The sequence below is a fragment of the Scylla paramamosain genome, unplaced genomic scaffold (assembly GCF_035594125.1).
Source record: "Scylla paramamosain isolate STU-SP2022 unplaced genomic scaffold, ASM3559412v1 Contig17, whole genome shotgun sequence".
In the NCBI taxonomy this organism is placed as follows: Eukaryota; Metazoa; Arthropoda; class Malacostraca; order Decapoda; family Portunidae; genus Scylla; species Scylla paramamosain.
In genome coordinates, this window is record NW_026973682.1 from 928,244 (window position 1) to 955,454 (window position 27,211).

Consider the following 27,211-nt stretch of genomic DNA (forward strand, 5'->3'; position numbering starts at 1 on the left):
CCTCAGGGAACACACTGCATTTGATTAGTAGCTTCCTTTTGGGTTGACTTGCAAGTTTCCATCAGTTTGGTTGGCGGGCAGACTGGGGCATGGAGTGTACCTTCTGATTTAGTGTGGGAATCAGTTTTTTGCTGAATTTCATACACTTTGGTTTGAGGAACAGAAGGTTTCAATGCATTTCTTTTTCAATTTTTTTTCAATTATCTCCAAGTCCGATTTAATCTGATTTAATTGTAGGCATTTGCAGCCATTAGGAATCTAGAAGCCTTATGTTTGTACCACAGTAATTTTTGGAATGAATAAGGTATGTTTTCTTTTTTTTTTCACACTGCGATTCCACTTGTCACACGTCGATCATAATCGTTACAGGTTCACAGGCGGACTGATGTTGGGTTCAGCTGTGCCTGTGCTTCCCCACTACATCGCCTGGCCTTGCTCTGTTCTCACTAATCGTGCATAGAAGGATCAATTTATCTTCAACAGTTGCTTCCTGGGGGTTGAGATTTGCCATTAATAAATATGCCCATCTTTGTTGTGTCAGACAACACCTTGCTGCGGAGCTCTTCACTCCCTTAATGGTGTCCCCATTAGTCTCTGCTTTCATGAAGATCTTGACAGCAGACAAATTTCACTATGTCACAAGTGCAGTTGCAAACATCACAGGTATTGCTACAGACTTACTGAATCCTATTGTCTGAGAGAGAGAGAGAGAGAGAGAGAGAGAGAGAGAGAGAGAGAGAGAGAGAGAGAGAGAGAGCCCAGGTAGCATGCTTGAGTGATGTGCATCCAGAGTGGGAGGTGTGTAATAAAAAGAATGAAAGAGCTGAGCAGTGTTAGGGAAGAAAGCATAAATATGATCAGGATGACACTAGATGAAACTGAAAGAGAGCTGTAATGCTATACTGAAAACAAATACTGGAGAAAAGAAGGCAGGCTGGCAGACGGAAGACACAGAGAGGCAAGGTTGTGAGGGTGGGAGGTGGATGAGGTGCTGAGTGAAGTGGGTGTGTGAGGCAAGCCAGAGACAACCTGCAGTACCTCCATGAGAGGAGAGTCACTGTATCTGACTTTTGTGATCCTGGAGTCTCACGCTGAGTCATAAATTCTTACCTTCCTGACTTTCACGCATTATTTCTTTGAGTTGCGTATGGGTCACGCATTCCTACCATTGGCATCACAAGTAGTAAAAACAAATACATACGTGTTATGTATAGTATGCAGTGGGTGTCTGAGTTACAAGCATTCAGAGATACAAGCAGCTTACTTGCAGAATGAAATTGTGCTCAGTGTTGTTCCCTTTGCCAACCGTAAGTTTAAGATTGGCACTATGGACCAAATTAGTTGTTTTATGGCAGCCAAGGTGGCCAGAACACAACAACATCGTCCCCGAGGAAGGAATAATCTATTCAAAAATAAATGTTCTGAGTGTTTCAAGTGATGCAGAACATCATCAAAACAACTTTTGAGTACATACAAATGCTCCTTATACTGTTAAAAAGAAAAGAGGGACCGTGTATGCGTCCAGTAAAGCTTGTGGGAGCAGGAGCATCAGGGTGTGGAGAGAGAGGGCTGAGGGAGTGCAAAGTTCCAGCCTTCACCACAGGTCATGAAGGAAGAGTAGTCTTGTCAGTTTTGTAAAAGATTCAGTGATTTTTTTCTCTTATTTTTCATTATTCAATATAAACTTTGAGATATTTTTCTGATGCACTTCATTGTGTTGTGCACCTGCTGTGCCTCAGTGCTAATGAGGTATGGGGGGTATAGTATTACTAATTAGTATAGTCTTACATTCTGGGAAAGAAAAAAAATCCTATTTTGCAGGTTTTCATTGCATTTTATTTCTCACCATTGTAAAACAACTCAGATGATTGTTTACAATGAGGCGCTTTAATGGAATTGCACTTAATATAACATTTCAATGAATGAATCACTGTTTTATCCACTGTACCTTTTCTCCAAACACACATAAGCACAGGAATTATTTGTAAAACATCGTATTTGATGGCTCATAAGACGCATGGGCTCATAAGACGCATCCAGTTTTGCCAGACATTGAAATAAAAAAAAAGTAAATAAATAAATAATTAAATATTAATAAATAAATAAATAAAAATAAATAAATAAATGAGCGGACTTAAGCTCTGAATATGAAGTGCAGTATTTCACCTGACATTTGAAGACTCTCACATGCATTTAGATCATTATTAGATCCCAATATTTTGCATCTAAAAACTTTAATATTTGCTAGTAGCCTACTTACTAATCCTCTTGTGAGGTGTAAACATGTACCTGGCATATGGCGTCGGCAGCGACTGTGAGAGACTACGGGGTTAATAAAGTTTGTTCATAAGAATGTCAAAAGATAGGTGTAATTTTAATTGTATGAAAGTGCGTCTTACCTCAAGGAGTAACGGCATCACAGTATTAAGAACGCAGTGAAGCTTGCCCGTGTCACCGGGTTAGGCGCGTAACCGACCACGTGTTTGTTTTGGTACATGCAATGCGTGTGCATGGTCACTTGGGCAAATCCTTCCTGACTGGCGTCATTCTGTGTAAATTACCGGTAAGTATGACCTAATATATATTGTTACCTTGAAAGAAAGACTTGTTTTGTGGTGTAGTATAAATCATCACTTTGTTTACAGTGCGAAGATTTCTGGGGTTTGATTTCAGAGCCTCTGTTGCCATAGTCTTACCACCAACCACTGCCTCAGTGCTGAACCTTGGCCTCATAGGACGCAGGCTCATTTCATGACACTTTTTTTTTTAGGGGAGGGGAGAAAAGGTGCGTCTTATGAGCCATCAAATACGGTATAAAATGTTGCAAATAACACCTTATATTTTGTCATGTAGTATTTTAAAATAAGTAGGCGCTACATCTGGCAAGACACTTATGACAGACTTCTGATAAATGTATTATGAAAAGTGTTCAAAGTTGTGATACACATCCGTCTTAACTGTGACACATTGCATATCTCAATGAAGAATATGGGCCCACTCCCTTCTACCTCCGCCAGCAGTACGACAAGATCTGGTGTGGCGTTACATTGTGGAATATGCAATTTTTTTTAATGTTACCAAAAAATTATGATGAGTTTTGAGCAAAACGAGTTGCAAAGAACCTTCCAGAACGCACATCCCTTGCAACTCCAACATTTGCTGTACTCATCTCCATGTCCAGTTCTTATACTTGAACATACAAATCTTCATGTGGATAAACTACTTGTTAATCACAACACTAGTAATGCCTCAGGAACCAAGGCAATGGAAAAGAGCTAATGTAGTGCCAATACACAAAGGGAGAAATAAAATGGAAACATTAAATTATGGATCAGTGTTACTAACAAGTATTGTAAGCAAGCTTTGTGAAATAGTAATTAAAGACAGATGGGTGCAGTATTGAGAAGATGAAAAGATTATTACAGAAAAGCAATTTGGATTCAGGAAAGGAAGATCCAGTGTCACAAATCTACTGAGCTTCTACATGAGAGTAATAGATGGAGTGCAAGAGAGGGACGGATGGGTTGATGTGGTATACCTGAATCTCAAAAAAGCATCCGATAAAGCTCCCCACAAAAGTCGTATGTGGAAGCCAGAGAATGGAGGGGGGCTAAAGGGAGCAACATTGAAATGGATGGAGGACTATTTACAAGGGAGGGAAGTGAGAGATCGGTTGATCCGGTACACCAGGATCTCTAAAAAGCATCTGATAAAGTTCCCCTTAAAAGTCTCATGTGGAAGCTAGAGAATGGAGAAGGACTAAAGGGAGCAACATTGAGATGGATGGAGGATTATTTACAAGGGAGGGAAGTGAGAACAGTAATTAGAGATGCTAATTCAAGTTAGCAGAAAGTGACAAGTGGGGTACCGCAAGGGTCTTTGTTGGCACCTATTATGTTTCAGATATATGTAGATGATATGACAGGGCATCTATATAGTTATATAAATCTTTTTGCTGATGATGCAAAAATAATGAAAATAAAGAATGAAACTGACAGCAAGGAATTACAAAAGGATATTGGCAAGATACATGCATGGAGCCAAAGATGGAAACTAGAATTTAATGCCAGAAAATGCCACATGATGGAAATAGAAAAAGTAAAAAGAGACCATGGAATTACAAAATGGGAGGAGAAATAATAACAAAAAGTAATGAGGAAAAAGATTTTTGAGTAATGATTCAGGACACACTATCACCTGAAAGGCACATAATCAGAATATTTAGCTCTATATACAGCTTGTTGATAGACATTAGGGTGGTGTTTAACTATTTAGATAAAGAAATTATGAAGCAAGTTATAATAAGCATGATACATCCTAAATTGAACATGCAGCAGTAGTTTGAGCTCCACGTAGAAAAAAAGACATACGGAGACTGGAAAGAATACAGAGGATAGCGACAAAGATGGTACCAGAATTAAAAGACTTAAGCTATGAAGAAAGACTTGAAGAGATGGGATTACCAACACTACAAGGGAGAAGAGAAAGAGGAGACCTGATAACAATGTACAAATTAGTAATAGTAAACAATACAGAAAGAACAGACAGAAATGACTTGGCACCACAGATGGAGCAGGGAGAGAGACAGACAAGGAGGCATGGGAAGAAAATAAAGGAGTGTATGTTCAAGCAACGTCAAGAAATACAGCTTCCCATATAGAACTATTGAAATCTGGAATGATTTGAAGGAAAAAGTAGTTGTGGTTAACAGTGTTTAAAGACAAACCAGATAAATATGGTTATGGAGACAGGACAAAATGAGCTTTGGCTCGTGCCCTGTACAATACGGCTAGGTTAATACACACACACTGATGTACACTGTGGACTACATGCAAGAATTAAATGTAAGATACAAAGTACACTTCCTGTTGTAAACAGGGTACAATAGTGCCACTCTATAAAAACAAGGGAGACATCCAGGATGTTAGTAATTACAGGGGCATCACCTTACTTAGCTGCATGGGGAAGCTCTTCACCTCCATACTTAATGAAAGACTTATGATTATTCAAACACCTTATCTATCATTAATGAAACACGAGCGGGCTTTAGACATCGATATTCCACTCTGGATCATATATTTTTGTTGAAATGTGTAATTGATTATTTAACTGGAAAAAGAGAAAGCTATTTTGTTTATTTGTTGATCACAAGAAATCCTTTGATATGGTATGGCGTGAAGGTTTATGGTGTAAGCTTGTGAAGGAAAAGGTGCAAGGGAAAATTCTAAATGTAATAAAAAATATGTATGATAATATCAAATCATGTGTCATGCTTAACCAGGAGATTTCGGACACCTTTGTTTGCAATGTAGGGTTAAGACAGGGGGAAAATTTATCACCAGTGCTTTTAGCTTTTTATTTGAATGATATTGAAAGTAAATTAATTGAATATAATTGCAGTTATGTAAATTTTGGTGATGATTTCTTAAACATGTACCTTAAACTATTTGTTATTATGTATGCAGATGATACAGTTATTTTGTGTGACAGTGAGGATGGAATGAAGCAGGCACTGGTTGCTCTGAATTTATATTGTAATGAATGGAAATTGAAGCTAAATTGTAACAAAACAAAAGTAGGGAAGAGAAAATTTATCTATGAATTGGAATTTGGTGGTAAAAACAATGAAGTAGTGACAGAGTATAAGTATATTGGAGTGTTATTAAATTATAATTGGAGGTTTCACAAAGGTGAGCTGGAGCTAAAAGAGACAGCCACAGGAGCAATGTACTCATTAATAAATAAGTAAGTGTAGGAAGTTTGACTTGCCAGTGGATATACAACTCGAATTATTTACCGCCACGGTGTTACCTATATTGACTTATGCATCTGAAATTTGGGGTTACCATATTGCTAGGGAGTTAGAGTATATGTACATGAAATTTCTAAAACAGGTTTTGGGTGTTCATAAGAATACTTGTAATGACATGGTGTATGGTGAACTGGGTGTATTTCCACTTGATATTTATATAAAGAAAAAATGATAGGTTATTGGTCTAGGCTAATTTCAGGTAAAAATACTAAATTGTGTTATGTAATGTACCAATGTCTATTGCAGCTGGATAGGTTAGGGCTTTATACTTCTCCATGGTTAGCTTGTATAAAGAATATTTGTAATGACTGTGGAATGTTTGGTATGTGGTTGTTGCAAGATGTTCCTAATTCAAGATGGTTGAAGAAAGCTGTGGAACAGAGATTGAAAGATCAGTGGCTTGTAACTTGGCATCATAATTTTGAAACAAAATCATTAAGTAGTAATTATAGGGTGTTTAAGACAGATTTTGGCAGAGAACAATATTTAGAAAAGTTAACAAAGGGTGACAGATTATTAGTGACTAAATTTAAAACTTGTAATAATGGACTTCCTGTAAATGTTGGTAGGTATCAAGGTATCAGTAGAGAAGATAGGGTATATAACAAGTGTAATGCTGAGGTAGTAGGAGAATTTCATGTTCTTTTAGAATGTATGGATGTGGAAATTGTTAGGTTACATAATATGTATATAGCAAATTATTACATAAATAGATCAACACAATTCAAATATGTTTTGTTCATGCAAAGTACAAGTTCAGGTGTGATGAAGAAATTATCTTTGTTTTTGAGGATGGTGCTACACATGTTTAGGTAAATAGTGTGCAAAACAGCCCAATAGTTTTTCTAATTTCTTAAGGAGCAATCTGCACTTGTAACATGGTGTACAGTATGTTATTAGCATCATTGCAATCGTAGTATAAGTATTGATGTATCCTTTAAGTGCTGTAATGTTAGGTATTGGGATTTAGGTATTGGGGTTTTCAATAACTTTTTTAATGAGAATAGTTATTATTATTATTATTATTATTATTACTTCATAAGTTAACATAACATACTCAGATAAATTCATTTGGAAGATCTTGTTCTTTCATATGAAGTTTTTTTTACTTCCTAAAGATTTTACATACCCATTTTTCTATATTCCCATCACATGTCTTTCAGTAATTTAAGGTTTTGACAAAGGAACATTTGTTAAGGAGAGTTATAAGGTCAAATATAAAGATGATCATGTCTTCACTTGAGTTTTATTGCATTTCATTCCCTCAAAGGGTTTTAAATTTTGTCAATCATCAATGTCAATCCTTTACAGGGATGTCTGGTGTTGCATTGTTAGAATCTGGAAGTGTGGATCCTCACTCCTTGATCAAGCAGCAGCAGTGGCAGCAGTCATTGCTGCCCAGAGGAGGAAGCATCAGGATGCATCTAAGAGTGCTCATTGGCTGCCGGAGGCGATATGTCACTGATTCAACGTAACACACAAGGCAGCCAATCACAGGAAGGCTTTGTGTTATCACCAAGAATGCCATAAGACATTGTTTACAAACTGTTATGTGCCCACAGCCACCAATCATAGTATTCCAGTCATGGCCAGCAAACCTCCTAAGAAAATAAGACCTTGGTTCACTGACACCGAGACCTTAGCCTTGGTGGAGGAGGTGTAAAATCAGGCTGCAGTGATTCTGGAAAGGCTGGACAATAGAATCACCACAGAAAAGAACAAGACTTGGGAGGAGGTGGCTGCACGTGTGAACGCAGTCAGCCGAGTGGGTAGCTCTGAGGAAGTTTAAGGACCTACGGAGCCACGTGAAGAGCAAGGCTGTTGCAGAACATCATCATGCTACAGGCACTAGTGAGTTCATCAGCTTTGCCTATCACACTCTTGTTAGCATAGTTGCGAACCTAGCATGGTGTGGTTGACACATCAGGGGCCTAGAGAGCTATAGGGATGGAATTGCTGTGATATAACCAAACAGGTGTGAGTGCTCCTGCCAGTGAGTGAAGTTATGGCTTATGGTTCCAGGCCACACAGTAGGGAATTCTTTCACTCTTTCACCAGTCTCAACATGGCTTTTCTTACTTTTCTCATCAGATAGAGATTGTCATTGAGTAATTTAAACCCATATTTACCCACTGCAAATTATTTATAATGCTGATGGCAATTTTTAAACATCTATTTTTGGGAGGCAAGTTAGTTTAGGTTTGTTTGGTTAGGTTATGTTATTTCGTTCTGTTAGATTACATAGGTTAGTTTGGTTAACTTGGTTGGATTAGGTGGTGGTGTGTGACAGCTGGCTGGTGGCCACAGTGAGTGGCTGCTTATTTGTGAGGGCCAATCTACCTTTTTCTTGTACATATCGGTCTGTTTTGTATTAACTGCTTTTGTTTACTGCAAATAATTAGTTTCTGAGGGGATGGTGGGTCAGGGAGTAAAAAGTAATGGCTCATGATTTCCATAAAAACAAGAACCATATTGATTCAAAACAGGCAAAAAAATACGAGAAATAAATAGTTTCATCCACATTAGAAAACTGGTGAGAGTAAAAATTTGCCCACTAGCAGCATATTTGCTTATTATTTTATCTTGACCAAACTGTAAACTGCATATGGAATTTAGTTAACTAATGTTTTGGACACTGCTTTAAGTAATATGACCAAATTCCCTAAATGACTTTGTTGCATAATGGGAGATAAAAATTGTTTCTTTCTGCTCACCCTTTGGGACCCAAACTTCTAGAAAAAAAAATTATTTTAAACATGTTCTACACTGTTGAGGTTAAATATATGTTCTACATTGTTGAGGAAGAGTTAGGTTAGGGTAGGTTGTTAGGTTGGTTAGCTAGGTTGGACTGATGGTAGCAATGCTTAAAACAACTCCAAAGTTTGCTATTGTGTACATGTTGTAATTTAATGTTGGTGCTGTGTAAAATTTATCCAGATAGTTGATAACCATAACCAAGAACCTGCTAAGCACTGGATTATAGATAGCAGTGTGTACAGTAAGTACCTGTGGCAGTCAGGTCTGAGATGGTGACCACTGCAGTGATTAAAATCTTCAAGATGAGCACTTACGCATTCAAGTATTACAACAGGTGGACTTAGCTCCATGCAGGTGAAGGACCTCCAGAGGACACCACCTACACTGTTGTCCTACGGATGCTGTCACTAACAGCATTTGCAGAACTGCCAGTCCCTGACAGGGAGGGAGACACATTATGTAAGTAAAGAACAAAAAAAAAAAAAATTACATTTTGGAAATTATTACCATTTTTAACTTAAAGTACAGTAGTGTAAAAATCACAACAACCAAATATGGTAAAGCATCAGCTTTCATGGGGCCAGCAGGGCAACAGAACAACCACTCAGATTCCTGAGTTTAGATATGTAACAGACATAAACATGAAGAAATTGACTGCTTATATATATATATATATATATATATATATATATATATATATATATATATATATATATATATATATATATATATATATATATATATAATATTATTTTTATTTATTTATTTATTTTTTCTTCATTAACTTCTGTAACATTTGTGGTCCTAGATCTAATTTTCAATCAGTAGAATACCACCTCTCCTCTACTAAACCTCATCATCTTTTCCTCACTGAGGTAACTGACAGTAACCCAATTTCTGTTCCCTCCTACTTTCCGTCTCCATATTCAGTCCAAAGCTGAATGTTGTGTCTATGTGCGCAACGACTTATCCTGCTCTCATGCCCATGCTCTTGAATCTTCTGAGTTTTCCACCATCTGGCTACAGAGTCACTCTCTAAATTTATCTGTACTGTATACCTCTCACCTAATTCCTCTGACTATAAGAAATTTTTTGACTACTTAGCTTCCAAAGTGGAGCACATTCTGTCTCTCTTCCCTTTTGCAGAGATCTCCATTCTTGGAGACTTCAATGTTCACCACCAGCTTTGACTTTCCTCTCCCTTCACTGACCATCCTGGTGAACTAGCCTTCAACTTTGCTATCCTCCACAACCTAGAGCAATTGGTACAACACCCTACTTGTGTTCCTTACCATCTTGGAGATATGCCTAACATTCTTGACCTTTTCCTAACCTCTAATCCTTCTGCTTATGCTGTCACCCTCTCTTCTCCGTTGGAGTCCTCCAATCACAATCTCATATCTGTATCTTGTTCTATTGCTCCAGTCTCTCCTCAGGATACCCATAAGTGTAGGTGCCTCTGGCATTTTGTCTCGGCTAGTTGGGGGGACCTAAGGAGGTATTTTGTTGATTTTCCTTGGAATGACCACTGCTTCCTTGTCAGAGACCTGTGTCTGTGTGTTGATTGCATGACAGAGGTGATAGTGTCTGGTATGGAGGCGTACGTTCCTCACTGTTTTTCTTGACCTAAACCTTCCAAACCTTGGTTTAACACAGCTTGTTCTTGTGCAATACATGATAGAGAGGTGGCCCACAAAAATTACTCGAGCCTTCCATCACCAAAATTTTGTGTGCTTTATATTTCTGCTAAAAACCATGCCAAGTGTATTCTCTGACTAGCCAAAAACTTCTTCATTTATAGAAAGTGTCAGTCTTTCAAGATCTAACTCCCCTCGTGACTTCTCACATCTAGTCAAAGATATCTCCAATAACTTTTCTTCTTTTTTACCTCCTTTATTTCAGTCAGATGGCACTACTATCACATCCATCTCTAAAGCTGAACTCTTCACCTTTGTTAAAAGCACTACTGTAGGCCTTGTTCCTTCCTCTCTTCCACCCTCTGACTACTTCATGCCTTCACTGGCATAACCCTCAGAAGGCTTATGGACCTTATACGAGTCCCTCCTATTGTTCTCTGAAACTGCACCTCTGTGCTTGCTCTTGTTTAGTCAAACTCTTTCAACTCTGTCAACATCTACCTTCCTTCTTGTTGGAAGTTTGCCTACATTCCTAAAAAGTTCCTAAAAAGGGTGACCATTTTAATCCCTCAAACTACCGTCCTATTGCTTTAATTTCCTGCCTATCTAAAGTTTTTGAATCTATCCTCAACAGGAAGATTCTTAAACATTTATCACTTCACAACCTTCTATCTGATCACCAGTATGGGTTCTGTCAAGGCTGCTATACTGGTGATACTTTGGCTTTCCTTACTGAGTCTTGGTCATCTCTTTTAGAGATTTTGGTGAAACTTTTGTTGTTGCCTTGGACATATCGAAAGCTTTTGATAGAGTCTGGCACAAAGCTTTGATTTCCAAACTACCCTCCTATGGCTTCTATTCTTCTCTCTGTAACTTCATCTCAAGTTTCCTTTCTGACCGTTCTATTGCTGCTGTGGTAGACGGTCACTGTTCTTCTAAATCTATTAGTAATGGTGTTCCTCATGGTTCTGTCCTGTCACCCACTCTCTTCCTATTATTCATCTATAATCTTCTAAACCAAACTTCTTGTCCTATCCACTCCTAAGCTGATGATACCACCCTGCACTTTTCCATGTCTCTAGACATCCAACCCTTCAGTTCACACAGGGAAGCCACAGAGCGCCTGACTTCTAATATCTCCAAAATTTCTGATTGGGGCAGAACAAACTTGGTATTGTTCAGTACCTCAAAAACTTAATTCCTCCATCTATCAATTTAAAACAACCTTCCAGACAACTATCCCCTCTTCTTCAGTGACACTCAACTGTCCCTCTCTTCTACACTGAACATCCTGTCTTTTAGTTACAATCTAAACTGAAAACTTCACATCTCATCTCTAGCTAAAACAGCTATGAAGTTGGGTGTTCTGAGACATCACTAGTTTTCTCACCCTTCCAGCTGCTAACTCTGTACTGGGGCCTTATCCATCCATGTATGGAGTATGCTTCACATGACTAGGGTGGTTCCACTCATACTGCTCTTCTAGACAGGGTGGAATCAAAAGCTTTTCATCTCATCAACTCCTCTCCTCTAACTGACTGTCTTCAGCCTCTTTTCTCGTTGCCACAGTGTTACATCTCTAGCTGTCTTCTACCACTGTTTTCATGCTAACTGCTTTTCTGATCTTGCCAACTGCATGCCTTCCCCTCCTCCCACGGCCTCACTGCACAAAACTTTCTTCTTTCTCTCTCTCCTATTCTGTCCATCTCTCTAATGCAGGAGTTAATCAGTATTCTCAATCATTCATCACTTTCTTTGGTAAAATCTGGAACTCCCTGCCTGCTTCTGTATTTCCACCTTCCTGTGACTTGAATTCCTTCAAGAGGGAGGTTTTAACATGCTTGTGCTTCAATTTTTTGACTACTACTTCGGACCTTGTTCAGGGATTGGCATCTCAGTTTGTTTGTTTTTGTTTTTTTTGGCATCTCAGTTTGTTTGTTTTTGTTTTTTTTATCATTATTTTTTTTCCGTGGTGTCCCTCCTACATAAAAAAAAAAAAAAGCCCTCCCTGTATTTCTTTTTTTTCCCTCTTTCCAGGAGAGTCTGGCCCTCTGTGAGGACCATAGCCATCCACCCACCAGCAGTGGTGTTACAGTCATCCAGCCCTCATCTGCTGGTGTTGCTGGGGCCTCTGGATTCATTGGTGCTGTGGGTGCATTATGTGAAGTTTTAGCAGTGGGCATTAGTTTCTGAACTCATGCATCTTACAGATGACATCACCCATTGGTGAATAACTGTTGCCACTCATTCATGTTAACATGTATTCAGTTTTGTTCTCCTGTACATACCTATGAACATTGTATGTACATTTAGCATATGAGCCATACTTTTCAATGGTTTGTATTACAGTTGATTAATATGATAATTAAATGCCTTATTTGTGCAGTACATTATTAGTGGACAATTTGTTTAACCCTCATTTGTATGCTGTTACTTCAGCTGCCCAGCAAAACTGCAGCAGAAGGCTACTTTGGCTTATTTTTTGAGGAATACATCTCTCAGGTATTTAAAATACTGATTCCAAAAGTGTATCTTGACACCACCTTGGGTATAGTGGAAAGGTCCAAGGAGCAAATGAGGAAAAAGGACACAGCAGGATAGCAAGACATGTAACTTGACACACTGTCAATCATCACCGTCTGCTATGTGTAGTGCTACTTCATTTCAAATACTAAAAGATGAAGCAAAACCTGCCATTTAGTACTGCTAATTAACAGCTTCTATAAATATTTCCTGTGTTTTTCTGTATTGGAGGAAGAGACACTGAATAGTGGGTAAAATAGTAATTCAGTCTTTGAGATGTGTGAAATGTGGTAAACATGATCCCGTAGGAGTGCCTCAATGTAATTCAGTCTTTGAGATGTGTGAAATGTGGCAAACATGATCCCGTAGGAGTGCCTCAATGTAATTCAGTCTTTGAGACGTGTGAAATGTGGCAAACATGATCCCGTAGCAGTGCCTCAATGTAAACACAGTTTTCAAGTGGTTTGGTGGCAAGGCTGGCTCTGTCAACAATCCCCAAGGCCATCACTGCTGCACACCTGTATCTTCCTAGCAGAAAGATATGTAAGTGTTATGTTCACCTTCATTTCAGAGGTAAGTGGGTTGCTCCTTTCTGTGTCACTCTATAAGGCTTCTCTTACTAGATCGGTGACATTTCTGTGTCACTCTATAAGGCTTCTCTTACTAGATCGGTGACAGAGAGAATACCTGCATGATCTACATGGTATCTTTTGATGAGTTCTGTGTCATAAATTCATACAATATATCCTATCTGGGTAAATAATTCCTAAGCTGGGGTGGTTGTGGGTGGCCATCTTGGTAGCAGGAGCATCTGTCATAAGCTGCTAAGACAGGGTGGACTCAGTCTTACCATCCCATGTGGATTTAAGACAAGAATGCTCCATTCTGTCCTAGCTATGACATATTTCATAACTAAGACTTGCTAGGACTGCTTCATAACTCCTAGAATAGAATACAAGAAGAGGTGTAAGGCAAGGACTGTACACATGACTTTTTTTTTTTTAAGGCTCACTGGCCAAGGGAAACAAGAGGAAAAAAGATCCCACTGAGGGGTCAGTCCTGAAAGAGATGTCAAGAGAATCATTGAAATTTGAAGGATAGGTGTCTTAAAACCTCCTGCTTGAAAGAGTTGAAGTCACAGAAAGGAGGAAATACAGAAGCAAGCAGGAAGTTCTAGAGTTTACCAGAAAAGCGAATGAATGATTGAGAATACTGGTTAACTCTTGCATTAGAGAGATGGACAGAATAGGGATGAAAGAAAGAAGAAAGTCTTGTGCTGCAAGGTTGCAGGAGGAGGGGCAAGAGGAGGGGAGGCATGCAGTTCGCAAGATTAGAAGAGCAGTTAGCATGAAAACAGCAGTAAAAGATAGCAAGAGATGCAACATTGTGGTGATGAAAAAGAGGCTGAAGACAGTCAGTAAGAGAAAAATTGATAACACAAAAAACTTTTGATTCCACCGTCTAAAATAGTGGTATGAGTGGAACCCCCCCCCCCCAGTAATGTGAAGCATACTACATACATTGACGGATAAAGGCCCAGTACAGAGTTAGCAGCTGGGGGGTGAGAGAAACTGGCAGAGATGTCTCAGAATGGCTAGATTCATAGAAGCTGTCCTAGCTAGAGATGAGATGTGAAGTTTCCAGTTTAGATTATAAGTAAAGGACAGACTGAGGATGTTCAGTGTAGAAGGGGGGGACAGTTGAGTGTCACTGAAGAAGAGGAGATAGTTGTCTGGAAGGCTGTGTTGAGTTGACAGTTGGAGGAATTAAGTTTTTGAGGCATTGAACAATACCAAGTTTGCTCTGCCCCAATCAGAAAAATTTTTGAAAAATCAGAAGTCAGATAGTCTCTAGCTTCCCAGTGTGAAGTGTTTACTTCCTGAAGGGTTGGATGTCTATGAAAAGATGTCCAAAAGTGCAGGGTGGTATCATCAGCTCAGGAGTGGAGAGGACAAGAAGTTTGATTTAGATCATTGATGGATAATAGGAAAAGAGTGGGTGACAGGACAGAACCCTGAGGAACACCTCTGTTAATAGATTTAGAACAACAGTGACCCTCTACCAAAGGAGCAATAGAAAAGTCAGAAAAGAAACTTGGGATGAAGTTACAGAGGATAGAAGCTGTAGGAAGGTAGTTTGGAAATCAAAGCTTTGTGCCAGACTTGATCAAAAGCTTTTGATATGTCTAAGGCAACAGCAAAAGTTTCACCAAAATTCTTTAAAGAGGATGACCAAGATTCAGTAAGGAAAGGGAGAAGATCACCAGCAGAGCAGCCTTGATGGAACCCATACTGGTGATCAGATAGAAGGTTGTGAAGTGATAGACGTTTAAGAATCTTCCTGTTGAGGATAGATTAAAAAACTTTAGATAGGCAGGAAATTAAAGCAATAGAATGGTAGTTTGCAGGATTAGAATGGTCACTCTTTTTAGGGAACAGGCTGAATGTAGGTAAACTTCCAGCAAGAAGAAAAGGTAGATGTTGACAGACAGAGCTGAAAGACTTTGACTAGGTAAGGTGCAAACATGGAGGTACAGTTTTGAAGAACAAAAGTAAGGACCCCATCAGGTCCATAAGCCTACCGAGGGTTTAGGCCAGTGAGGGCATGGAAAATATCACTGCGAAGGATTTTAATAAGTAGCATGAAGTAATCAGAAGGTTGAAGAGAGGGAGGAACAAGGCCTGAATCATCCAAGGTAGAGTTTTTAGCAAAGATTTGAGCAAATGGTCAGCTTTAGAAATAGATGAGATGGCAGTGATGCCATCAGGTTGAAATGAAGGAGGGAAAGATGAAGAAGCAAAGTTATTAGAGAAGTTTTTTGGCTAGATGCAAGAAGTCATGAAGGGAGTTAGATCTTTAAAGATTTTGATTTTTGAAGAACAGAGTTGGTATGGTTCAGGGCAGAAATATAAAGTGCATGAGATTCTGGTGATGGAAGGCTCAAGTACCTTTTGTGAGCCACCTCTCTATCATGTATAGCACAAGAACAAGCTGTGTTAAACCAAGGTTTGGAAGGTTTAGGTCAAGAAAAAGAGTGAGGAATGTTCGCCTCCATGCCAGACACTATCACCTCTGTTATGTGCTCAGCACACAGGGATGGTAATAGCTCCTCAGCTCCCTCTGATTAGCAGAGGCAAAATGCCAGAGCCACTTTCACTTAGGGGGATCCTAAGGAGGGAGTGGAGTGACAGGACAAGATACAGATATGAGATTGTGATCAGAGGAGCCCAATAGAGAAAATAAGGTGACAGCATAAGGATTAGAGGTCAAGAATGTTGGGCGTATCTCCAAGATGGTCAGGAATACAAGAAGGGTGTTGCACCGACTGCTCTTGGTCATGGAGGATATCAAAGTTAATTAAAGGCCAGTTTGCCAGGATGGTCAGTGAAGGGAGAGGAAAGCCAAAGCTGGTGGTGAACACTGAAGACTCCGAGAATGCAGGTCTCTGCAAAAGGGAAGAGAGTCAGAAAGTGCTCTACTTTGGAAGTTAACCAACCAACAACACAATGGGACAAAACTCCAGCCTCAGCAGCATCTTGCACCACCACAACACAACACTCACTGAGAATCACTTATTACTTGTATGAGGCAAGTGTGGACACAACAACAGCAACTTGTGTAAGCAAGCTTGACAAGAACACCATAGTGCACCTCCCTGCATGAAGCTGAGGGGTGTATGCATGGCTGGAAGCCTCAACCTTCATCACCCAGCAGCTGCCACCTCTCTGTGAACCACCAACAGCCTGATGCAGAACTCAGGACACCAGTTCACACACTCAGCCACAGATCAAAGCATTAAGCCAACTGTGGCTCTGTATTCTCAAACACTTTGGTGTTGTATCTTAATAACACTTAACTGGATGAAGTAAAAGTTATTGGATTTTCATGATTCTAATGATACTTTAAAAAAGGATTTTCCACTAGTGAGAAAAATATCCAGGGGGAACCTGACTAATCATTTCTGTAAACCTTGGAGATTGTTGCAGTGAAAGCCCACAGTGTTTAAGAGTAGTGTTACCAAGCAGGGAAGCCTCAAGTCCAAGCAACAATCAGGTCCTGAAGAATACAGCCTCAGTGTTGTGGTCAGCAGTGGCAGAGGAGTGAGGGTGGTGATGGGAGGATTCTACCACTACTGGAAGTGTCAAAGAGCTGTCTTGCTGGCATCCTGAACCATCTTCTCCAGCTCCAGGTCAGCCATCAGCTGCTCCAGAGGCTCCACTCCTGCTGTAGGGGGGAAGCAATAATGTAGGTTACCTGGCAGGGGACTAACATGTGACACTGCTTCACTAAGTCTGTAATAATAGTTTTGCCAGCTGAGGAAACAAGAACATGGTAACACGGCCACTGACCGACGCTGTCACTGGTCAGTTCATTGCCTGTCTTGTTTTGAAAAGTGTAGCTAAACTTACATATTTCTACTGAAGCCCTTACTTGACTATAATGTTTCTGAATATACAACTTACAATAATCATGTATTCTACATTATCTAATAGTTTTTGGTAGAAATAAAGCAACTTTTGCTGGGGATTCTAACCTGAACAGCACTGAATGCTTAAATCTAATGCACCTCCTGCCAAGTCAATGGAGTGTAAAATATTTATGTATTTTAATCCTTTTTTTGCATATGGTGGTGGGAGAGCTCCACTGCTCCTGTGGGGGAATGCATGCCATCACACTGCAGCAGCATTTCAGCCAGCCTGTCCTGGCCACACAATGACTACACAGGTCAGTAAACAGGCCAGACAGTGGTGGCTTCAATAAGTGTTTGGGAATAATACAGTTATCATTTTGTCAAGTTTTAACCTTGCCACAGTCAGTGTGCTTGGGTGGTGCAGAGCAACAGTTTCTTAGTGGCTGCAGCATAAGTGACACGTTCCATAGTGATATTGTATGGGAGTGTCATATTGCACATTTAGTAAACATAGGAGATAAGCTGTAGTCACCAAGTGTTTCCAAATTCCTGCCACTACTTAGTGAACTACCCACAGCAAACCCATGACCACAGAGAGAGGGGTGACACAGTAGCAGCACTGAGTGGTGACAAGACCCATACTTGCCAGTCTGATATCACACACTGTGCCAAGGGCAGTACATAACAGGCTGAGTGACAAACTACGTGGCACTGCCTGTACTGCCAGGTGACAGCTGGTCTGGGTGACGGTGCAACACAGGGACCAGCGCCAGTCCACTTCCCACTGCATTATGAGTATTATTGTTATTTTTCATGTTTTAGAATTCATATATGATCTTTATGCAAATGGAGAGAAGAAGAGAGAAAAAACTACTTAACACAGGCAAAATCACAAGGGTAGGAGTTGCAATCAAAACAATACAGGAATACAAATGGCAAGTGCCAAAATAATGTTTGGTGCTTCATGACAGAATTGTAAAAGTTTGCTCAGTGGCAGCCTGGTGACTGTTGAGAGCAGTGTCATGCATCCAGCAACTCACTCAAAGTTGAGACCATCCACCAGAACCACTGACCAACACTCATCTCTCAATTAAAGATAAAGCATTTTGAAAAGCATCATCTCATTTCTTTCCAATAATTTAAACAGATGTGCACTGGTATGGATTACATTATCTTTGCAATGGATGGCAGAAAAGAATTAACTGAAGGGCACACTGGAGTACTGTGACTTTACACAAGACAGACTGCAGTGGAGGGAACAGCAAGGATTACAGGTGTTAGGAGATGTGTGCAGAAGTGGCTGACAAAGTGTTGGGGAGGGGACACTAACACAAGAAGAGTCCAGAGTGAGGGCACAAGGCATCAGGATGCATACTAAATGTTATGAAACATTGAGAGGATGCCCATCCTCAAATAACAGCAGGAGGACTGTGAGAACAAAACACCCACACACACGTGTCTACCAGAGTGGCCCACCGCTGCCTACACAACATCCCTCCCTCACTTTCACAGATGCCATTCTCCCAAAAAATCCCTCACTACCTGTACACATCAAAAGCTTTGGTACACCTGCCAGGAAATAACTACAATGGGTATGACAAGCTGGCAACAAGTGTCTTGGACCACTGTGTCTGTGTCCTGTAGTCATGGCAAACATGTGTGCCATGGACAAGGAATGATTCCTTTAGTTAATTATGGTGTAGGAAATTCAGTGTTTTCAACTAGAAATTAAAAAAAAAAAATCAAAACAATCATTTAGAGTTTTTGCATGACTTGTTCCTTGGGCCATTTGAAATGTGCATTGTCACACACACCAAAAAATCACAACTGCCTGCTGGACTCATAAGAGCACTGGCCACCCCATTCCCCTGATCTTTAACCGATCACTGAGAGGCACAGGCAGAGGAGGGCAGCCTGGACACTACAAAACTTCAGACAGGTATCAGGGAGGAATGAAATGATTCAAAGCCACAGACACTCATGGAACTTGCTGATCTGTCTCCTTCATGTCTTGGGAAAGGTGCAAGAAGGAAGAAGCCAGTCTGTTCCTAGTTTCTCTGTAAGTAATATAATGGTTTTGTTCTCTTCATCTGAATTGTTTTCATTCACCTGTGGTCTTGCAGTTAACAATATCTTGCAATTACTGTCCACCAATCAGGGAGTGAGAGCATCAGTCACCACTAGTGTTACCATGCTTGTGGCTATCATGCTGTGAATTTTGAAGCATGCATGAACATACAGTAAGAAGAGAAGACCAGGATCTGATTGAAAGAGCTTGAAAAAAAGACAGTCAAGGGAAGAAGATGGAGGGAAAGACAGTGAAATGGAGGTATGGAAACGTGGCAGAGCTACAAAGGACGGGAGGCACTGAGGAAGATGCAAGGGACAGAAACTTGTACGTGGTGCCAACCCCTAACTGTAAGGAAATGGCCACAAAAGAAGGTCTTGCAGCTGACAATATTTTGTACATACTGTAGACCAACCAGTGTGTGAGAGCATCTATCAATTTCTTAATACTATTTGTGAATTTGAACCACACATGAACATACAGTATATCCCACCTGTACATGCATTCCAATATCCATCCATCCATCCACACTGTACAGGCTGTCCCATACACTAACCTTGCTTGATGAAGGGGTGGTCGCACTCCTCCTCAGAAAACTCCAGTGTATGGTGTCGCCTGGCTGCTCTCTCCATATTCAGCACTGGGGAAGGCATCACACGGCTCACTACAAACACCTCACCTTCACACCAGCATCAGTAGGGCACATTACATAATTTCTGCTAAGCTTAATTAATTCGGTGATGTTTCATGTAGAGATTTGAAAGAATACAAAGAACAGCCACTAAGATAGTGCCAGAACTGGATGACTTGACACATGATGATAAAGATGAAAAGAAACTTGGACAGAAGAGAGCTTCCTAAATAACACACATCTTTCCACAAAGGAGTAGAGACATATGGAATGGAGAAATGTGTGAAAACCCCTGCAGCTTTAGGGTTAGTCAACCAACCTGAGGAACCAGACAGAAATGCCCTTTTGTTATGGACAAGAGATGAACCTCAATATTAGAGAGAGAGAGAGAGAGAGAGAGAGAGAGAGAGAGAGAGAGAGAGAGAGAGAGAGAGAGAGAGAGAGAGAGAGAGAGAGAGAGAGAGAGAGAGAGAGAGAGAGAGAGAGAGAGAGAGAGAGAGAGAGAGAGAGAATGTCCAAATAATGCAAACATATCTTTCCATGTAAATATATAAAGATATAGAATGGATTACAGGAGGAAGCAGTGAAAGGCAAAAGTGTACATCAATGAATAAAAAGGCTGGAAAGATACAAACACAGAAGCAGATTACAAACTTAGTGGCCATGGAACTTTTACTAATGAACAATTTGGCGAGTCTGTCTGTCAGTGACCTCACTATCACTAACTCATACACCTGTTGCTGTCAGTGGAGGACAGTGGAGGGGTGGGGGAAGGTACTGCTTCTTCACAGGGTGAGCATAGCTATAATCCGGGTCGCCGTGGGAGGGACGGTGACCCTGCCTGGCCTGCAGTTCCTGTCCCCGTGACCTGCGGTGGGATGACGCACTTCTGGCCTCGTCCAAACTTTCTCGTGACTGGTAGTTGACTCTGTAATGGAGTGACTGCCACCCACCATGTCAGCCACAGTCTGGTAGTCCCCGTCTGGTGGGCAGGGTGGTGGTTAGTCAGCTTGGGGTGCAAACATATGGGTAAATAAGGGAACATATGGATGGATTTCTTTTAACCCTTTCACTGTGATAACCTTACCTAACCTAACCTATAATTGAATAATGCTAATTCATATGGTTCATCTTTGTTTATTAACCCCAACCTTAAATGTAAAAGCTGAAACAACAAAAATGCAGAAAAAAAGAGGAAACAAATTTCCTTAATATTTATGTAAGCACAGCGACGGGTCGTGCCGAGGTGAAAAGATCACGTAAATTCAATGAACCCTTTCCCTGCTGTCTGTCAAATCTTTCCTCAGTCACTCAGCACTCTGGCATGTCTGTTGCTGATCTACCCCAAACACTACACTACACTACACCAAAAATTGCAAAATCTATTCTTTTTCATGCTCTCCTTTTTTGCACATGCTTATAAAGATTTCATACATACTTCTAAGTGCTGCAAATTGTTGCTTAATGCAGTGAAAGGGCTTAATTTATTATATTTTAAGTCACATTAAACTAATTAATGTAAAACAACTTATGCAAACCAAGAGCCACCAGTGCCAATGCCAGTTTATTGGTCCTGATGACTAACCTTGTCTTTTTCTTCCATCATTACTCATTAAGACTTTATTCCCTTATAAGAACATAAGAGCACAAAAACAACAAAAGCTGCAAGAAGCCATCAGCCCTACATAGGGCAGTCAGTCCCTGAACATGCCTACCTATTTTGATCAATCACCCTGGTTCATAAATTTGTGTAATCTTTTGAAACTCACTATTTACTTGGCATTAACAACCTCATTATCATTCAATTACCACTCAATTTGAAAACAATCTTAATCCTCACGGTTTTTAAATCTAGCCATATTCCTGCTGCTTTGTCTCTCCTGTCCATCCATATACATGCCAGCCTAACACCTGCCTCAAACAATGGTACACTCAGACCAGGCTAAGAAGTGAACTGTCTCTTCCCCTTGTACTTTTCTCAATCTCCAAGTGTTAACTCCACACTAACTGGCACAAAACAGTAAGTGCTTTAGTCTATCTACTTTTCAATCTTAGGCACCTAATATAACAGTGTTTTATCTCCTTAGTTTAGGAGGAGTTCACAAGTGCACTATTGGTTTTGTAAGCTTGTCAGGAGCAAGTATTTTCACTTTATTTTCCAAGTATATGACCTGATGTGCTATGCCTAAGTTCCTGGGGTGTAGCAGAGTGGTCTACGAGATGACTGCTAACCACCAGGAGGTGACAGAACTAAGAGTATGAATGATGCGTGTATGAGAGTGTAGTGCTTTGCCTGGGCCACCCTATGAGGGATTGCCTGTCTGGTATATAGAGGGAGACAGGTACATTTTGCAGGTCTCCATTTGTGTTGGAGATAATCCCTGCACTGTTCTGAAATATTTGAGCTTCCCCTGACCATGACTGACCTGGCTTGAAGAGGGTAGGGACTCGCAGGGCTCGGTTGTTGCCCAGGGTAGCACAGAAAGACACCAGGTCAGGCTCAGCAGGTGTGTCAGATTCAGTAGTGACCTCACTACTTGTCACCACACCTGCAGGGGAAAGGAGCAGATGTGTGGTGGTGATGGCTGTCTGTCCTCTATATAGTGAAAAGTGGCACAGTATAAAAAGATGGGTTGCAATTTATGAATGAATGAATTGACTAATTGCTTTCAAGGCACCACAGCTAGGGTCACATGTCATCACATTAAAATATTAAGAAAATATGTGAAGAGAATTGTTGAATGTTCAGAAATATTTGTACATCAAAACTTCTGCACTGCAATGAACTGTAATCTTTATTTTTTTCCTTTTCAATGCATTTCTCAAGATTCATGATTTTCCTTTTTTTTATAATTCTTAGCTGTAAATTTTGCAGTCATAAATCACAAGAAATCACAGGAAATGACAAATTATTTTACATCTCTCTCTCTCTCTCTCTCTCTCTCTTACTGTTCCCTAAGGGATCCTCCTCCCACACTCCCAGCATCACCTTTAGTCAATAAATAAACATGAGTGCACTTTTGCTTAACACTCCATCACAGCACTCCATTACCATGCCATCACTCCCTGCCACACCATCACCCCTCCCCCCCTACCCTGGCAACACCACCCAGCCACACCACCTACCACCTCAACACTGTTTTGCACTAGCCACATCTTAGCTAATCTCTTACATCACCTATAAGCCTTAAGCCTCCACACTCATCACACCACCACTCTCAGCTGCACTCCCACCCACACCGGCCAGACTTGGGTGTCGTTGGCCCTCCATTGGTGTGGCTGTGGGCGTGGTAGGTGCACACCAGCTCCTCATGGTTAGAACTGACAAATGAGCCACTTGCCTCCTTGCTGGCTGCACCTGAGGACAGTACAGGTGTGGTAAGGCTTTGACTTAGACCAGGTGTGTTAATTTGGTACCCTCTATTGGATCAGGTGTGTTAATTAGGTATCCTCTATTGGAGCCGGTGTGTGTATCCTTTATTTAATTAGGTATCTTGTACTGGTAGTGTTGTTGTTTTGTATGAGCTGAAGGTAGATATGCACTACGTGTCACTTATTTTTGTTGCCCTTGGCCAGTGTCCTTCCTACATAAAAAAAAAGAAAAAAAGAATTTGATTATGTAGTGTTTATGTATTGTCTTTTGTATTATGTATTTTTATATGTATTTAGTGTTATGTATCATCTCATTATGTAGCATGTATTATCTATTGTGCACTGTGTATTATTGTACATGACTTATTTTGCTGATATTTCACTTTGGTGGTACTGCATCAAACACTGACTGACTGAATGACTCACTCACTCACTCACTCACTGTGAGCATTTGTGTGCATGCTGGTGTACATTCTTTGTGTCCTAGTTTCAATGCAATTATGAATAACAAACAAAAAATAATGCACACTTTATTTTTTTTATTAATGGCAAGAAATATTTATAACAGAGAGCTTGTTATGGTCATTAATTGGGACTCTCTATCATAACTATTTTTATTATCACCATTATTGTTACAAATAATACTCCTATAACTGCAAATCTAAATGGAACCATGAAATAATAAGGAAAAGCAGAGGTCAGGAGAAGAAAATCAATCAAATAACCATAAAAGGAACTACTAGCAACAGACACACTAACAAACCCAATAAATTAAATAAATAAAATAAAACAAAACAAGAGGTCAAAAATCAAATATAGTGGGTCTTTGTAAATGAGGCAGCAGTCCCACAGGCAGCCAGTGTGAGCAGAGGCTGTGTGATGACAAGAGAGTCCTGCACACTGGTCATCTTTGTACAGTTGAGGTCATTAGCCGAGTGTACTCTTGCACTCACTTTCCTGATTATGTGTTTTCCTCTAGTCTCAAGTCTAAGGACCAATCTATTCCCAGACTTTGTGAGGAGACTGTGAGCAGATCAGACAACTCCAGACTGAAGGAAATGTCAAGGCACAGGAAGCTTGACTTCTGACCATCACCGCACTAACAACTATTGCTTTTCATTCATTTATCTTTTTTACTCTGGTCTTTCTTCCAGAGACCAACAGGGTTAAGAGTGTGAATGATGTGTGCATGAGTGTGTGGAGCTTTGTTTAGGCCATCCTGTGTCACATTTTTGGCCTGGTATACAGATGGGCAAATCTTTTTATCTTTACTCTATCCCTTCACACCACAAAGCTGTTCCAAAAAGGAAAGACAAAAGAGATGGAACAGCCAGCTGCGACCTCACTGAACATTTCACAACCTGCCTTTTAAAAATTCTGTTCTTTCACACAACTCTACATGCACCTAATACATGCACACCCTTCACTCAAAATTCAAAATTATCATGGCGACTCCTACACCAGCCTCGGAGTCCCCAGGACAAATGTCCCCAGATCAGACTGCTCTTCTGGTGAGTGTCTTGACACCACCCTCAACTTTTTCTTCAATAACTTCTGCAACATTTGTGGCCTTACATCTTCTTTTCAATCTGTAGAACACAACCTCTCTACTAAACTTCATCTTTTCCTCCCAAAAACACAGGTGTCTGAGGCAACTGACAGTACCCCCTTCTTTGTTCCCCCCTACTTTCTCTATCATTTTCTGTCCAAAGCTAGATGTTGCAACTATGTGTACAACAACTTAACTTGCTCTTATACCCACACTCTTGAATCTTCTGGATTTTTCACCGTCTGGCTATGACTACAGTCACTCTAAAACAAAATTTATCTGTGCTGTATACCTCTCACCTACAAGTAACTCCTCTTCCTATAAAAATTCTTTGACTACTTAACTTCTAAGGTGAGCACGTTCTGAATCTCTTCCCTTTTGTAGAGATCTCCATTCTTGGAGACTTCAATGTTCATTACTAATTTTGCCTTTCCTCTCCCTTCACTGACCATCCTGGTGAACTAGCCTTTAACTCTGCTATCCTCCATGACCTAGAGCAACTGGTACAACACTCTACTTGTATTCTTGATTGTCTTAGAGATATGCCCAACATTCTTGACCTTTTTCTCACCTCTAACCCTTCTGCTTATGCTATCATCCTATCATCTCCATTGGGCTCCTCCAATCACAACCTCGTATCTGCATCTTGTCCTATCCTTCCAATCCATCCCCAGGATTCCCCAAAGTGGAGGTGCCTTTGTCATTTTGTGCCTACTGGAGCCAAGTAGGTATTATGCTGATTTGCCTTGGAATGACTACTGTTTCTGTGTCATAGGGTACCCATCTCTGTGTGCTGAGCGCATAACAAAGGTGATAGTATGTGCTATGGAGACATACAATCCTCACTCTTTCTTTTGTCCTAAACCATTGGTTCCCAACCTTCATTACATTACTTGTTTACTGACTTTTCAAGTTTGCATTATCCATATCATCAAGTGAAGGCACAGTACTATATATCTGCTATAAAGAAACAGTGGTAAACCCTATAAAGCAATCACTCAATTGCATAGCTGGCAATGATAATAAAAAATTTATCACAATAAATAATAAAACAATGATGATAATGTTATCGGTGATAACTGATAATTCAGTAACTGGTGATAAATTTATCGCCAATAACTGATAACCAATAAATCTATAAATCCAAAATTCTGATAGTAGTGATAACAATATTGATATTTTAAGTAAAAAAAAGAAAAATCCAAGCCTTTACTTTTATCTTGATCTTAGAAAACTTAGAAACATCTTCAAAAAATTGAAATTCAATGTTTATCCTGTCTCTTCACTAATGAAAAGTACTGTTTTAATTAAAATAACTACATTTGATTTTGAAAGTTAACAACTTCAACATGCTCATGTTCCTAAAACTACGTTACGAAGGGGGGATGCCGTTAGCAGCACTGTGTCATGGGTAGTGAAGATGGGCATTGGCAGCACTGAAATCAGGAAGGAGTGAGCTGGTACTCGAGATGAGACCAGAGGTGGGAAACACTTTGATTGGCCAAAAGAGCAACAGCAGCAATTACTTCATGCTACCCATTAAGATCCAGGGCTTGTTCCTCTCTCTCCTCTACCCTCCAACTACTTCATGCTACTCATTAAGATCCTTCGCAGTGATGCTTTCCATAACCTTGCTGCCCTCAGAAGGCTTATGGACCTGATGGGTCCCTCGTATTGTTCTCTGAAGCTGTGCCTTCGTGCTTGCATCTTGCCTATTCATCTCTACTTGTTCTGTTGTAATATAGTGTGGTGAGAGCCTTCCCTGTCACCTCTCCCCCAGTACTCACCCACTGAGAGCAAGTATCCACCTCACTGGCTGGCTCCCTCTAGCATTCCTTCATTTCATTCATACAAACTTGCCCAGAGTAGTAAAAAAGATCAGACAACTTCCTCCAAAGATCACATTCCAAATCTTGGTCTTTGTAGAACTCCTCATATAAAGCAGTTTATTAGTCCACATACCAATAATTTATTTCACATGAAATTCACTGGAATTTGTGGCACCAATATTTGGAGAAACCATAAACATTTACAAATTCATTCACTTTCATTGTTACCATTTGTCCACACCACCTTACTGTATTTCAGATTATTACAGCAGAACAGATGATGTACGGAACTATTCTCTCAAAACCACCATCCTACTCGACACATCACTACTCTGTGCAGGAAAAGAGGTGAGTGTGGAGGAACATGTACAATGTATGGCACTGCAATACTAACTGCTAGATTTAGAATACAAGACGACTGATATCAAAATGTTACAAGACTTATCCATGTATTAAGTTTGGACATCACTCCTTCAAAACAGTCACCTTGACCACCAATAAAGTGGTCCCAGCCCCGCTGTCACTGCTCACATGTGTTCAGTAAGTCTTGTTCTTAAAGCATGTTAAGCACCTTCTGTGACTCAGGCTCAACCTCTTCCATGGAACACAGGATAACAACATA

The 27,211-nt window shown here is 40.2% G+C and overlaps 2 long non-coding RNA genes across 2 annotated transcripts; one reads left to right on the plus strand and one right to left on the minus strand.

Annotated features, from left to right (window-relative positions):
- Window positions 1-2,403: 2,403 nt before the first annotated feature.
- Window positions 2,404-12,602, plus strand: LOC135097307 (uncharacterized). Its single transcript, XR_010265586.1, has 4 exons — window positions 2,404-2,563; window positions 7,124-7,663; window positions 8,904-9,028; window positions 12,244-12,602. It is a non-coding gene; the product is annotated as an uncharacterized LOC135097307 (long non-coding RNA).
- LOC135097306 (uncharacterized) lies at window positions 8,359-26,883 on the minus strand. Its single transcript, XR_010265585.1, has 4 exons — window positions 22,266-26,883; window positions 19,765-20,821; window positions 16,748-16,953; window positions 8,359-9,004 (listed from the first exon to the last, which is right to left on the minus strand). It is a non-coding gene; the product is annotated as an uncharacterized LOC135097306 (long non-coding RNA).
- Between the last annotated feature and the right edge of the window lie 328 nt (window positions 26,884-27,211).